This window comes from Triturus cristatus, chromosome 3_2 (genome assembly GCF_964204655.1).
Source record: "Triturus cristatus chromosome 3_2, aTriCri1.1, whole genome shotgun sequence".
In the NCBI taxonomy this organism is placed as follows: domain Eukaryota; kingdom Metazoa; phylum Chordata; class Amphibia; order Caudata; family Salamandridae; genus Triturus; species Triturus cristatus.
The window spans coordinates 970,084,815-970,100,718 of record NC_140584.1 but is presented as its reverse complement, the minus strand read 5'-3'; positions in this window follow the sequence as shown (position 1 = coordinate 970,100,718).

Below are 15,904 nucleotides of genomic sequence, written 5' to 3'. Positions count from 1 at the left end.
AAAAAAATCAAACCCAAAAACATCCAGATTTGTGGGAGTCCACCGGGTAGCTCTAGGGCAAGGCCTAAGTCTGGCACTGTTGTCCCTCAAAAACTGTTCAGCATACAAATTAGTGTGCTCAACAATCTCAGCCAAAAATACATCATCCATGAACAACTGAAAAAACTGTATAGGCAAAAATCATTCACAATCCACTCTACACCCTGCATCACCACTAAAGGCAGGCAACACCGGCTGCACCATGTTTGGATCAACCCAGAGTCCAGCCCTTCCAGTAGGAAGCCTTGCAGCCTCAGGCTGCAATTCCAATGTCTCTTGCTGCACCATCGACACATCAGTGTCGTCCTCTAAAACAGGCACTTCATCCGCACTGAGAGTAGCTTCATCTGCACTGAAAGTAGCTTCATCATCAGATTATTCCTCGTGGACAGAAAACTCACTGCCAGAATCTTGTACTCCCTCCTCTCCCTCAGACGCACTGTCAGTCTCATAATCCTGCTCAGAGGAAGATTCAAAAAGCATACCAACCACCTGCTGAGCAGTAATTTTACGGCTAGCCATAATCCTTTCTAATAAAGGTAACTTGTCAAACAAGTCAACAACAAACACTTTGTAAAATAAGCAATAAAGAAAATGTGTCTTTATCACAAAGACCTCTATACTCCAAAACTATACCACTCACTTGCCAGAAGCAGCTAGACTCACCACCACCTACTCTGCACAGACACAGTAAGGATCAACAATATCCCATTAAAAAAGAAAAAGAAAATGACACATAAGACAATGCAAAAAAAATCGTAAAGAATTTCATGCTCAAAACATTAACTAAATATGCTGCCATGATGACACCGCTTACAAAAAATTCAATTATGCATGACAATAATACCCATTTGGAGTAAACACAACAAAAATGTTTTCCTAATCAAATAAATACAATTTCGCAAAACTGCAGAACAACCACTGCCGAAACCGCAAACAAGAATCCAAAGCTTTACACTAGAATAAAAAGGAGAGAAAAAACATTACAATCACATATGCAAATAATGCACCAGTCCACACACAATCCACCAACCAAGCTAAGGGGTAGGTGGGCCTAAGAGTATAAATAAAATATTCACCCCTGTAAAAGGGGAGCAACCCTTGCCCAAGAGGCCCCTCCCTAACACTAACATTCAAAAAACCCTAGTGTCTAGTGGCTTCTGCCCCCCTTGGGGGTAGATGGGCCTAAAAACATACTGCTGATCTGCCACCCAAAGAGGGCAGAAATGGCCACAATCATCCTCCCATAAAGGGGAGTGACCCTTGTCCAAGGGGCCGCTCCCCAACATAAAAAAAATCCCTGGTGGCCTAGTGGCCATATAAAAAAAAAATCAGCCGATCTGCCTCCCAGGGGGGCAGAAATGGCCAAATTAATGCTTCCCAAAGGGGAGCGACCCTTGCCCAAGGCGCCTCTCCCCACAAATTAATCCCTGGTGGTCTAGTGGGCCACTAAATAAAAAAAATGGTGAGATCTGCCCCCATCGGGGGGCCTAGACAGCCAAAAACATTGCCCCCAAGGGGGAGCGTCCCTTGCCCACGGAGCCACTCTCCACAAATTAATCCCTGGTGGTCTAGTGGGCCACTAAATAAATAAAATGGTGAGATCTGCCCCCCTAGGGCGGCGCAGACAGACAAAAACAATGCCCCCCCAAGGGGGAGCGACCCTGGCCCAAGGGGTCACTCCCCACAAATGAATCCCTGGTGGTCTAGTAGGCCACTAAATAAAAAAAAATGGCGGGATATGCCCCCCCCCCAGGGGGGCAGACAGCCAAAAACATTGCCTCCAAGGGGCCACTCCCCACACATTAATCCCTGGTGGTCTAGTGGGCCATATGAAAAATAAATCCCTGGTGTCTAGTGCTGGAGAGAGATCGTCTTTTGTCTAGTGTCAGTTCTGACTCATCATATAGTAGTACTGATGGCTAATATGCCTGCTGCAAGCAACATGTACCATGCAGATCACAGAACTGTATTTTATGGGGATAGCTCACCAGGTTACTGCTTTTGTCAAAGAGATTCTTTTGTTACTTGTGGTTCATAAATTACAATCCTAACATAGCACAGTGACCTATGAACTGTCATGAAAGAGCTGCTTGCAAATTGCAAGGCTTAGGGTTGGACCCTTATGCATTGGCTTTACAACGCGGTTGTTACAACGACGGTGTTGTTACCACGCTTGCCATTACATCGCAAGTCGTATCAACGACCTGCTGTAGGGGGCATGCAACACCAGGGAATGTGTTGGATTTTAAATCCAACAACGTTCCTGCTGTTGCACAAACTGGATTAGGAATAGCGCACCCCCTACAGCAAGTCATTGATACGACTTGCGATGTAATGGCAGGCGTGGTAACAATGCGGTTGTTGCGTTGTAATGGCATGTGTTGTGAGCGCATGCGTTGCAATGTCATACCTTCGTATTTCCCCAGTCTTTCATTATCCTTATGTTGCTAAAAAGGGTTAATCTGAAAGAGACAATTAGTTATGGATTCCTCACCATAGAATTACCCCCAGGCGTCAGGCTGGATCCAGAGAATTTTTCTTCAGCAGTACCCCTGCAAGTCGGTAGGTGGCATCGGTCGGCTCTGCGTTTGTCATTGGCGTCGTGTTCCCGGAATGACGTCGCGGTATCTACTTAGACGCCGCCCCGGCGCGCTGAAGTCAGTTCTTTCTTTTTCTCCACCAGCCAGCGCAGATCCAGAGAGAGCGGTACCTCGAGTCACATTTTTACTCTCTTTTTGAGACTTTTGTCAACATCTTTTCGACTCATTCGACTCCAGGTTCACGCAGGCATGTCCAGTTCTCGAACGGACTTCAAGGCTTGCGACTCCTGTCACAAATTGATGCCGGTAACGGACCCGCACCTCGTGTGCCTTTGTGCTTGAAGCGCGACCACGACCTGAAGTTGTGCTCTGACTGCCGAGCCATGAACCTGAAGTATTTGCCGGAGCGGTCCCTAAGGCATCTCGAGGCCCGAAAGGCTGTACCGCGTCGCTAAAGGGCCCGGTTGAGAGGGACCTCGCGGGACCGGTTGTAGAGCCATCACCACCACTGATCGTCAAAGTCTTTGTCTTCGAGTAAGTCGAACCACAAAAAGAAGGCAAAGAAGCATCGTCGCTCTTCGTATTCTCCCCGTCCGTCAGCCGACGCGATTGAGGAAGGTAGTCGTTCGGCTCCGCCTGTGGAGCCTGCTGGGTCGACCCCGAGCTTTCCTCCTTTTCTGGGAGTTGGGGTGACCCTTGCCCAACTTTGTACTTTTTACGAAGCCCTCCACTTGATCTTTGGGCAGCCCGACTCTGCCGCCGCATCTTCGGGCCCTGTGGACTCGGCTGGGGGCTCTAGGCCTTCGATGCCGGCCGCTTCGGCGCTGCAAGGCCCCAGGGATCCAGGCCTGGATCCAGATCGATGCCAGTCGACCTCGTGACACCTTCGGCACCGAATCCAGTGGCGACACCTCCACCTCCTCCAACGCCGGTTGTGTCCCCAGCCGACGTCGACCCCAGCCTCCCCCTCAATGTGGACACGGAGCTGGACCGGGATCGACCGATGTCGGGACCGCCGCCAACCGGTACTTTTGTACCACTGTTCTCCCCTGGTGTTCCCTATTGCCCTGAGTGGCTACCAGAGGAGGGTGAGGAGGACTGGGAGGGGTCTGTGGACCCCCAGTAGACCAGTTAGAAGAACCGGACTGGAAAGAGGAGTTGGGTGAGGCCAGTGGTCAGGACACCTTCCCAGACCGTGGCATGCTATCTCTCCCTACAGTGGCTATGGAGGAGGGTGAATACGCAGTGGTGTTGTGTAGGGCAGCCGAGGCCCTAAACCTTGAGCTTCCTAAGGTGGCGGTCAGGACTAACCTCCTGACCGAGGTGCTTCAACCGGCAGCGGCCTCCTTGGTGCCCCTGCTGCCGTTCAATGAGGCCCTCACGGACATCCTTTTGGGCACTTGGTTCAAGCCCAACACAGGGGCTCCTGTGGATAGGATGATTGCCCGACGCACCTGCCTGGTCCCAAGGGACCTCATTTTCCTCTCCCAACACCTCACCCCTGACAGCTTGGTGGTCCAAGCCTCGACATCCAAGGGCGCAGTCCCTACCGCACCACCTGATAGGCAATCCAAGAAGCTGGACTACCTTGGGAAGATGATGTTTTCTTCCTCCAGCTTAGGACTGCGGTCAGTAAACACTGCATGTCTCTTGGGCCGTTACTTCCACTTGGTGTGGGACACGGTCGCACAGGTGCTGTCACAGTTCCCGGAGGTGGCCTAGGCCATGCTCTCCATTGCCGAAGGGAGAGACGCAGCGAAGTATGCCATAAGATGTGGGCTGGACACTGCTGACTCACTAGGCAGGACGATTTCAACGTTAATAGCCCTGAGACGCTATGCCTGGTTGAGGTCCACAGGCTTTTCCGGTGATGTCCAAGCTACACTTTTGGACATGCCCTTTGATTGCCGTTGCTTGTTTGGCAACAAGGGGGACAACGCGCTTGAGCGCTTTAAGGACTCCAGGGCTACGGCCAGATCCTTGGGCCTCACTTCCGCCTCCCGCCAAGTGCAGTCTGCTTTTCGCCTGTTTCATGGCTATGGAAGAGGTGCCCTGCCACGTTTTGCCCAGAGCCAGAGCCACAGGCCTGCGCAAGCTGTGCAACCGTCGTGTGTCTGTGGGCCAGCGGGCAGGCCAGTCCACCAGCGCCTCCTCTGCAGCAGCCTCCAAGCCCTCCTAGTCCGGCCTTTCAGGGCCACCTTTCGCCAGTGGGCGGCCATCACTCCCCCCACTGGCTCACCATCACGTCGGACAGGTGAGGTTTGCAGATAGTTCGAAGGGGCTACTCCCTCCCCTTCGAGACTACCCCTCCATCCATGCCACCACAATTCCATTGTATGTCGGAGGATCACTTAGCCTTTCTCCAACAGGAAGTTACGGCTTTCTTGGCCAATGGAGCCATCGAGCGAGTTCCTGCCCCAGAAATAGGTCGTAGTTGTTATTTCCACTACTTGCTGGTGCCCAAGAAGGACAAGAGCCTGCATCCTATATTGGATCACAGGAACGTCAACCACTTCCTTCGGAAGGAGAAGGTCAAAATGTTGACACTGGCTCAGTTCCTGTCTGCCTTCGACACTGGAGACTGGATGGTAGCGTTGGACTTGCAGGATGCTTATTTTCACATCCCTGTCCTGCCGGCCCATCGGCATTACCTACGGTTCACGGTAGGCCACAAGCACTTTCAGTGTACCTTGCACCCATTTGGCCTTACCAGCGCCCCTCGGGTGTTCACGAAAGTGATGGCGGTGGTCGTAGCTCATCTGCGCAGATCAGGGGTTTCAGTCTTCCCCTGTCTTGCCGACTGGCTGTTGAAGACGGGCTCGCCCCAGGCTCTCGTTTCCCACCTCCAGACTACAGCCGACCTCCTGCATTCACTGGGGTTCACCATCAACGTGCCGAAGTCACACCGGATTCCCTCTCAGAAGCTCCTTTTCATCAGAGTAGTTCTGGACACTTCGCTGTTTCGGGCTCATCCTCCCGAGCAGCGAGTCCGGGATATTCAGGCTATAATTCTGATATTTCAGCTTCTATCCCGGGTTTCGGTCAGAATGACCCTGAGGCTACTATGCCTCATGGCCTCCTGCAACCTGCCAGTGGACTGTGCCAGGTGGCATATGAGGGCTCTGCAGTGGGACCTGAAGTTCCAGTGAGCACAGCATCAGGGGATTCTTTCCGATTGCGTCCAGATCTCGGAGAGCACTGCACGCCAATTGCGGTGGTGGCTAACGAACCAGGCTTGGGTCAACATCTGGTCCCTCTCCCTTCCCCAGCCAGAGTTCACAGTGGTGACAGATGCCTCACTTCTGGGGTGGGGCGGCCACATGGGAGAGGCGGAGATTAGAGGCCTCTGGTCTCCGGCGGAGTCATTGCTCCACATCAACCTTCTGGAGCTGGGGGCGATCCGTCTTGCACTGAAGGCATTCCTTCCTTCTGTCAAAGGGAGAGTAGTGCAGGTGTTCACAGACAACACCACCGCCATGTGGTAATGCAGGAAACAGGGCGGAGTGGGGTCGTGGAACCTATGTCAGGAGGCACTTCATCTCTGGAAGTGGCAGGAACATCAGGGCATGTCCCTGGTGGTTCAACACCTGGCAGGTTCTCGCCAGGGCGGACAAACTCAGCATGCCACTCGGAGGTGGTGCAAGGTCTCTTTCAGCGGTGGGGAGAGCCTTGGTTAGACATATTCGCCACTGAAGAGTGTGTAATGTCAGCAGTTCTGCGCATTGGAATTTCCAAGGCGGCACTTGCTCTGCAATGCTTTTTGTTGCGAGTGGAGCTGCGGTCTTCTTTTTGCCTTTCCGCCTATACCACTTCTACCCAGAGTGCTGAAGAAGATCAAGCGCGACAGGCCCCAAGTCATTCTTGTGGCCCCGGACTGGCCACGAAGAGTCTGGTATCCCAAGTTCTTGCATGGCCATCGATCCTCTGACAGACTGCCCCTTCGGGAGAATATTCTGTCGCAGCAGCAGGGGAGGGTCCGGATCCTCCACCCAAACCCGTCCAGCCTCCACATCCTTGTTTGGAGATTGAGCCGCGACACTTGACAGCTTTCGACCTTCCTCCAGAAGTCTGTAATGTTATCTTGGCAGCCAGGCGTCCCTCCACGAAAACGGTATATGCCTGTAGATGGAAGTTTGTGGCATGGTGCGCAGCAAAGGCTGTGGATCCTCTTTTTGCTCCTTTATCAGAGGTTTTCCTCTTCATTCTTTCTTTGGCCCAGCAGGGCTCAGCTCTGAACACTCTAAAAGGCTATCTTTCTGCCATTTTGGCCTTCCTTCGGCTTCCTGACCAACCTTCTCTTTTCAAGTCCCCTATTGTAAATCGCTTCCTTAAGGTCATTACTCACTTGTTTCCTCTAATTTCTTTCGTAATGCCCCAGTGGGACTTGAACCTGGTTCTGACCTATCTGATGTGCGATCCTTTCGAGTCGCTACATAACTGTCCTCTCAGACTTCTGACACTTAAAACTGCCTTTCTTGTTGCCGTCACCTCTGCTCGAAGGGTGAATGGGCTTCAGGCTTTTTCCTTCAAACCTCCTTTCTTGGCTGTTCATCCGGACAAGTTTGTCTTTCGCACTAGGTCTTCTTTCCTTCTCAAAGTGGATACCTCTTTCCACATAGGACAGACCATCTCTTTGCCCGCCTTCTCTCCACCCCCTCATCCTTCTAAGTAGGAAGAGAGGCTCCACTGTCTGGATCCAAAACATGTGCTTTTATTCTATTTTGATCGCACAAAACAATTCCAGCTGGATGACCAGCTCTTTGTTGACTATGTGGGCGCCAAGAAAGGTCAAACCATTCAAAAACGAATCATTTCCTGAAGGGTCATTCTTTGCATCAAAATCCACTATTCCATAATGAAAAAAAAGAACCTCCAGTCGGGTTGCGCGCCCATTCCACCAGGGCGACGGCAGCCACTACTGCTTTGGGACGTGGGGTCCCCCTTAATGACATCTGCCAGGCAGCTACGTGGGCTTCTTTGCACACGTTTACTAAACACTGCTGCCTGGACAGCCAAATACGGAGAGACAGCTTCTTTGGCTGTTCAATTCTTCAGTACTTCCTGATGTGAACTTGGGTGGCAGACCCACCTCCGCGGTTGGTATTGCTGGGGGTATCTATTCTACGGTGAGGAATCCAAAACTACTGGTCTCGTTCAGATGAACAAGTTACTTACCTTCAGAAACAATATATCTGTAAGAGACATAGATTAGTTATGGATTCCTCACCGCCCCACCCATCCTCCCTGTTCTGCGAACTGACTTCCAGGGTAAGGCACTTCCCTTTAGGGCCCTAGTTTTGTGCACCAGTGGTCAGTGTCTTGCATGGCTCTGCGCTTCTGGCGTGGACTGTCATGTAAAGAAGTGATGTCAGCGCTCAGGGGCGGTGTCTAAGTGGACAGATATAGCTTTACCAAAGGTAAGTAACTTGTTTGTTTGGAATACTGTTTTCTTGTATCTTATTTTTAAAAACTGCTTCTTGCCACTACCCTTACCTGTACCATCCGTGCCTGCCTCGCTACCATCGTTGCTGCCACTGTCCGGACCCGTCGCGTTCTCGCAGGCGGAGGACTCGGTAGTCAGCAGCGGGGCCGCCATCTTGGGTGAGGGGGTTAACTTGCGCTCTAGACACCGCGAGCCAGTGGCCATAAATTCACGATGCCAGCGCAAGCGCGCAGCGGGCGCGCCGGCAGCGCGCCGAAGGCACGATAAAGGCAAGCCCGTCTGCGCCCGTCCGCGACCGAACGGGACCAGGGCCAAGCCATTCCGCCCATTTTCTCTCATATTCCTCTGGGGAGTTATGTGCTCTCCGTCATCACTGGTCCATTATGCCACGATTAAAACAAAAGCTTTCCTCTTGTGGAATCCTGTCCTCCGGTCCTTTTCTGCCTATACCCCCTCGTCCATTGCATAGAAAGGACCTTCTTGTCTCCCCGTCAAATACTCCCAACCCTCCCCGCCCCACCAAACAGTCACTGAAGTTTCATTATCTGAATACGCGGTCTCTTCCAAAACATCAATCAGAAATTTTCTATCTTCTTGACTCTCAAAAACCCGATGTTCTTCTTCTCTCTGAAACCTGGCTCACGGATGATTCTCTACCGGATATCCTGGCCGCCATTCCCACGGGGTATTATATACTACAGACCAATAGACCCGCTGGGCAATCTGGAGGTGGCGTGGCAGCCATTATCCATCACCAGTTACAGTTCACTGCTCTAACTGCCACTACTATTCCCTCTGTCGAGAGCCTTGTTATTAAACTTGAGTCCTCTCATGCCTCTCTTATTTGCGCCCTGCTCTATCGGCCTCCTCATTCCATGCCCTCTTTTCCCCAGTTAGTTGGAGATCTTATCTCCCAACTTATAATAAACAACTCTAAATTAATGATAATTGGCGATTTCAATTATTGGCCCTCTGACCCTAACGAAACACCTCATTCCCGAGAATTTACAGACCTTCTCTCGGGCCTCAACTGCACTCAGCATGTCCGCACTGCCACTCACATCAAAGGACACCTCCTTGACCAGCTTTGGACAGCCAGCCTGTCCATCTCTTCTTTATCCATCTCTCCTTGTTCTTGGTCCGACCACTATTCTATCCAATTCTCCTTGGACCTGCCTCGGCCAGTTAAACCCTTAATACCCGAAAAAATCTTAATCAGGAACTGGAACCGAGCAAACAAAGAGGAGTTCTGTTCCTTACTCTCCACCTCTCTGCCCACGGACACTGACTGTCTTAACGCTCAAGAAACTGCCATTAATAACTGGCTATGTGCGGCCAGTAATATTGTTGTCCCTTGTAAATTTTCCATAATCAGGCGGCCTCATGATGCCCAGCGGTGCTTTACAGAGGATCTCAGACTAAAAAAACTTCTCCTTAGACAAGCAGAATGAAGGTGGAGACGCAGCTATTCCACAAACACAAAAGACATCTTCACTAAGCTTCTAACTGATTATGAAAAAGCCATTATCGCAGCTAAATCCTCATATTTTTCATCAAAAATCACGAACTCGACTACCAAAACCAAAGATATCTTCTCTATCGTCAACGAACTATCTCTACCTGACAGAGTAACTATCAAACCAGCACCCACCCAGGACTTCTGTGACGCTCTTAACAACTTCTTCATTCAGAAAATTTCCACTATCAAAAAGAGTATTCCTCCGATCCCCATCCGCTCAGTCCTGGGGACTTCACCCAAAAACACCCAACTTTTTGATCAAATTCCTTTGATCTCCAAAGAAGACTTTTTTATTCTTCTAAAAAAGGTTAGTTCGGGTTCCCCTTCAGATCCCTGCCCTCCCTTATTTCTCCAAGAAGCCTTTCTCTCTTGCCCCGATCACCCGCTTACACTCCTCAATAACTCACTAAAAACAGGGGTTGTCCCCGCTTCCTTCAAAGTAGCAGAGGTCATACCCATCTTGAAGAAACCTCACGCTGATCCCACCAATTTCACCAACTATCGCCCCATTTCCCTCTCTCCCTACTTGAGCAAGATCTTGGAAGCCCATGTCACGCAATGCCTCAGCTCCTTTATCGAACGCTCATCTTTTCTTGACCCCCACCAGGCCGGTTTTAGGCCTGCACATTCTACTGAGCTGGTCATACTTGCCGTTATGAATGAGCTCCGTAGGGGGGCTGATAACAATCTCTCTCAAGCCCTCGTCCTTCTAGATCTCTCGGCCGCCTTTGACACGGTCGATCATAAACTCTTGATCGACGGTGTCAGGGATGCAGGCATCCAGGGCACGGCACTAAAATGGATTTCCTCTTTTTTGGGGGACCGCTCGCAGGCCGTTCGCCTTGCCGCTTTCTCCGCCAAAAAGACCACTCTAACCTGCGGTGTGCCACAGGGCTCTTCTCTTTCTCCTCTACTATTCAATCTATACATGGTCCCCTTAATCTATTCACTTCGCAACTTTGAGGTAGTCTGCTTCAACTATGCGGACGATCTTCAACTTGTGTTCAACATTAACTCTACCACCGCGTCTATTTCCAGCTTTCAGGCCACTCTATGCTTCATCAGGGACTGGATGAACGCCAGCCAACTTAAGCTCAACCCAGATAAGACCGAGCTGGTGTTGACCGGCTCTTCAAATCCCTGGAACAATAATTTTTGGCCCCCTTCGTTAGGAAATCCTCCTATACCCACCAAGTCAGTTAAAAGCCTTGGAGTAATAATCAGCAATGACCTGTCCATGAAGCCTCAGATCGGTGCAGTTACATCCTCATGCTTTTTCCATCTCCGCAGAATTCTTAAGATCGCAAGATTTTTCACCACCGAGGCTCTTACTGTGGTTCTCATGGCCTTAGTCATTTCCCGGATAGACTATGCCAACTCCCTTTATGTTGGCATCCCTGTCTATCAACTCCACCGCCTTCAGCTGGTCCAGAATCAGGCCGCACGCCTCATTGTTCATCAACCACGCACTCAACACGTCCGCCCCTTGCTGAAACATCTTCATTGGCTCCCAGTAGCCAAACGTTGCCTGTTTAAATTGGGCTGTACTATTTTCAAAGCCCTAACAGTTCGGGGGCCTGTTTTCATCTCCTCCTTAACCTCTCGTTACACCCCAACTCGTGCACTTCGTTCGTCGCATGCCAACTTCCTCACCCTCTTTCGCTTTAACCGGAAAAAACACGGCGGACTCAGTTTTTCCTTTTTGGCCCCTCAAATGTGGAATTCCCTTCCCTTGGAACTCAGACTCGAAACATCTTTGCCACACTTCAGATCCCTTTCAAAACTCTCTTATTCATTCAAGCCTACCAGTAACCTCCTGATCTAGTACGTTATTACCATAGCGCCATGAAACCGCTGGGTGTACGCGCGCTTTATAAACAAATGTAACATAACATAACATAACAAACCCAATCCCAACCACTGGGGTTTGCTTTAAATCCAACGTTTGTGCTTCTCTAAACCAAACACTTAAAAGTTACTGGCTACTAGTATCGATGACGTGTTTCCCACACCCTGTACTCCTCATTGTCTTATGTAACATTTCCTAATAACCGATTTACACATGTATGATTCATTGTCTCTGTATAACATGTGCGTGATATAAAGTGCTCTGACAACCTAAACGGGTATGAGAAGCACTATTAAAAAAATGAAAAACATGTGAGAGAGGGGCTATGGCAAAATGAAGGGCATTGTTGGAGGTGGTTGAGAGGGAATCTATGGAGAAGGAGGCCAATGGGAGGGTGCCAAAAAAAAAGATTGTCGCATTAGGCGCCAGCAGCACTAAAGCCAGCCCTGGACAGTATGTTTCCTATGGGTTAACTACCCCATTCAGCACTGACTTGTGTTTCTCTTTCCTTCTTTGTACTACCTTCTTGGTTTTGAAGTCCTAATCTATGTTCCTGACCACCTCCAGTATCTCCTCTGCAAGTGCTGCCCTGGATTCGCCATCTTCCTCGACTGTTACTGATCATCTTGTTAGAAGGCTTTGATGCTATTGACCTCTTACCTCCTGTGATGTTCTTTTACTGGACTACTTCCAGCACCCATGTAGTTCAGAAGTGCCCTGGCAGCATGGCTTCAATAAAGGGTTACCTTTACTTTAATGCATCCAAGAAAGAATTCAAGGAGAGATCTTCGAACACAGCTCTTGAGATGTTTTCCAACCAATGAGACCGTGTTGTCCTTTGTTTGTGGCTAAGCTTAAGGCTGAGCATGTCTTACGTTCTGTTGGACATCCTATGTCTGACAAGACCACCTCTGGTGCAATGTAACAGTCTAGTGCTATAACTCTGACAACTGAGTAGCAGAACATTTGTATAAATCAACAAATCGCTGAACCATAGAGGAAACAAATGTATATTTTAATATATAAGTGTTAAGGAAACACATATGCGATTATTACGTAGTTGGGCAGAATCATTTCCGCCCGACACCGCATCGGTCATGGGACCGACCGACATCCGTCCGTTGGTCTGACTGCCTCATTAGGATGCGACCAAAGACACTGTTCGGTTGCATTACTACAGTTTACTATGGCAGCATGCATTCTGGCCGTAATGCATGCTCCCATAGTGAAATGGGAGGTGTGGTTCATCCCTGCATCCCATGGCAGTAAGCTGCCTGCCACAAATTGCAGGGATCAATAGGGGGCCCCATAGGTGCCTTCTCGGCCTCCAACCGGAGGCCTTGAACTCAAGGGGGCCCTGCTGGGGGCCCCCAAAGACGCTTTCTGAAATGGTTTCCATATCAGACAGACTGGCATGGGAACCATGTCGGAAACCATCATTGTTATCATTTTCTCAAGGGCGGAAAGAGCCGCCCTAGAGATTACTGGCCGTATTCCGACTGGTGGACGGGCTCTCTGACCCAATCGGAAGCCAGCCGGAATAACCGGACGGTTTTCTTTCCGACCGCCTCCATCATAATGCAGCGGTCGGAAAGGAAACCGAATGGCCCATTACAATGCGGCTGTAAAGACTCCGACCACATTGTAATTGGTCCCATAATGTTATCTGGTTGGAGGAAAATAAATTCTATCTAAAATATGTATGATGATAGAAAAATGATACAACACTTTTAGTGAATGCATAATAAACCATATCCAGGATGGGAGAGACTGCCAGAAGTACAGAGAGACTGCGCTCCAAAGAAGGCAGCTAATCTGCTCCCCTCCCACTTCCTATGGGGCTCTTCTGATTACAGTTTGCAAGGGGAACAATGTTTTCTACAACACTCTCATAGATAGAGTACATATCCTATAGAATGTGAAACCAGGAAAAGTGTCTCAACAGGTTCCGAAAAAGGGATCCTTAAATCCTATCAGTCCTGATGAAAGCCACCGACCTGTAAAAAACACATTGAAACTTAAAATGTATTTGTGGATGGGAGGGACACCTTATATTCCCCAGGACACATCTATACCTAGGGGCTTACTTACAAGGCCCTTGCGCCGCCGGTGTGTTACTTTTAATATGAGAAAAAGTGACGTACCGGTGGCGCAAGGGGCTTATAAATAAGCCCCCTTGTTTTTGACCTCACCCCTACCCAATTGTAAATTCAAGTGGTTTTGGGTTAGGAGGTAATTTTAGCTCATATTTACTTAACACAAATCCTACATCGTCTCTTTGTCTTGGAAAAACAACCTCCTAGTGGAGGTAAAGACCAATGGTGGGAAAACATACCATTGACCGGAAATAGCTGTTGAGGGTCCCAAACAATTTTCCAAGAGAATTCAAATAAAAAGAATTCTCCAAAGAGTTCCTCACATGATAACATCTGATCTCACTCTCTTTGATTTTTTCAGTTTACCTCTGGGATGCAGAGTGGGAGACAGACTTCCCTTGCTTCTCTCTCCTCCCCCTTTGATATTTCCTGTGAAAAACCATTGCTTCCCAAAATCAGCTGACATCAGTATTTGGTAACAGTGTATATCCCTTCAACCCACATCACTTTTAAGGAGAACCCATTGTAGTGGCTTGGTAGTTTATCCATTACCCTTAATAAACGAGGGCAACTCTCTTATTTCATATATTATTATTAGGAGAATTGCTACATTTACGGTTTCGAACCTTCTATGGCTGTGTTTTTTGTTTACTAATGGGTTAAGAATATGTAATAGGAAACTTCTGCTTCTTATTACTCAAGGCACGCGCCTTGGCCGTGCATGGTGGGGGTTGTCCGCAGAGCCTGTGGCTAACCCACCTGGAGGTAACCAACCCTCTACCACGCAGGCAGCCAACCCCACCCTGTGCATGGCCTTTTGTCATGAGCAGTGTGGTGATGGCCCCAAGGTTTGCGTTCACCTCCCTGAAGGCAGCCACCCAGGGGCAGCCAACCCCATGCCGCGCACAGCCTTTGGTCGTGAATCGCTTGGGGCTAGCCTTAGGGCCTGTCTTGCAGCCAGACCTGGCTTTTCACTCTCTGCAGGCAGCCAAACCCATGCTGTACACAGCCTTTGGCCCTGCACAGTGGGGAGTTGGCCAAAGGGCTTGGCCTGCCGTCCGGCTACTGTGCCAAACCTCCAGCAGGCTCCAAATCCGCACAGCCTTTGCCGTGCACAGCGTAGGGTTGGCCTTCAGACCTGGGGACCCTTCCCCCAGGGACTAATTTAGTAAAAAGGGGGAGAGATTCTGCAGCCCCTCCACAAGCATTATTAAGCCTCGGGAACCCATACCTGAGTAATTAATAAAGGAAGAGAGCCATGGTCCCCCTCCCATGGCCTAATTACGCCCTGGGGACTCCATCCCCCAGAGCCAAAATGTACATAAAAGGGGAGGGGGCCACACGCCCCTGCCCAGAGCCTTTATAGGCCTCGGGGACCACATGCCCTGGGGCAGTACCTTTTTTAAAAGGGAAGGGGGCCCCCCTTATCAAGTCTATTTTGGACCAGGGGCACCCCATCTGACGGGGCTGGCCATTTTTTAAAAGGGGAGGGAGGCCATGTGACCCCTCTCTCTGTGCCCTCTCAGGCCGAGAGGACCACAACCCCCCAGGACAGCCTATTTAGGCCCTGGGACCTGCATTTTAAATAGGTGGATGCTCCAGTGCCCACCCAGGGGCACCCACCAAATACAGCGGTGAGGGCTGCGGGCAGAGTCTCGGGCCCACATGGCCCCAGACAGCTTCCCGCATGATGTGGGAGTTGGCATTGCTTCCACTCAGAAGGAGCAGCTATTTATGCGGCTCACTCCTTACAGCAGCAACAGGTTGTTCTATTTCCCTGCTTCCATCAGTGTGGGAAGGGAAACAGAACACAAGCATTTTTAAAGCTCTGTCCGGCTGGGAGCAGACTAGTGTGTCTGCTTCCCATTTTGTGAGAGATTTGAAAATGTACCCGCCAGACAGGAACAAACACGTTTCCCTGCCCGCGCAAGTGCAGGCAGGGAAACTACTATGTCCTGGGGGTGGGTCCCCCTAGACACAGTAAGTGAGCAGGACCCGGGGATGGGGTCCCCAGGGTCATTAATTCTCAGGGAGGGGGGCTGAGCAGCCTCCCTCCTTTAAAGATGAGTTATAGCTCCAAGGGATGAGGTCCTAAGGGCCTTTTTAGGCATGCCCCCTTCCCTTAATTAAAATATTGGGCCCCAGGGAATGGAACACCAGGGCCAAAATTGCTCTGGAGGGAGGCCGCATGCCATCTACCCTTAAATATACCCAGCCCCATGGATAGGGTCCCCGTGGCCCTAATGGACTTGGCAGGTGGGGCCCTGTGGGCTCCTCTTTTCCTATAGATATTAAAATGACACCCACCATTTTTAGTTTTTGCTGCAGTCCCACAGGACTCCTGCGGAGTTGCGAAGGGAGGTAGGGTTCACTCTGGTCCCATCCCAATAGGGCTAGGTTAGCAGGGTATACCTA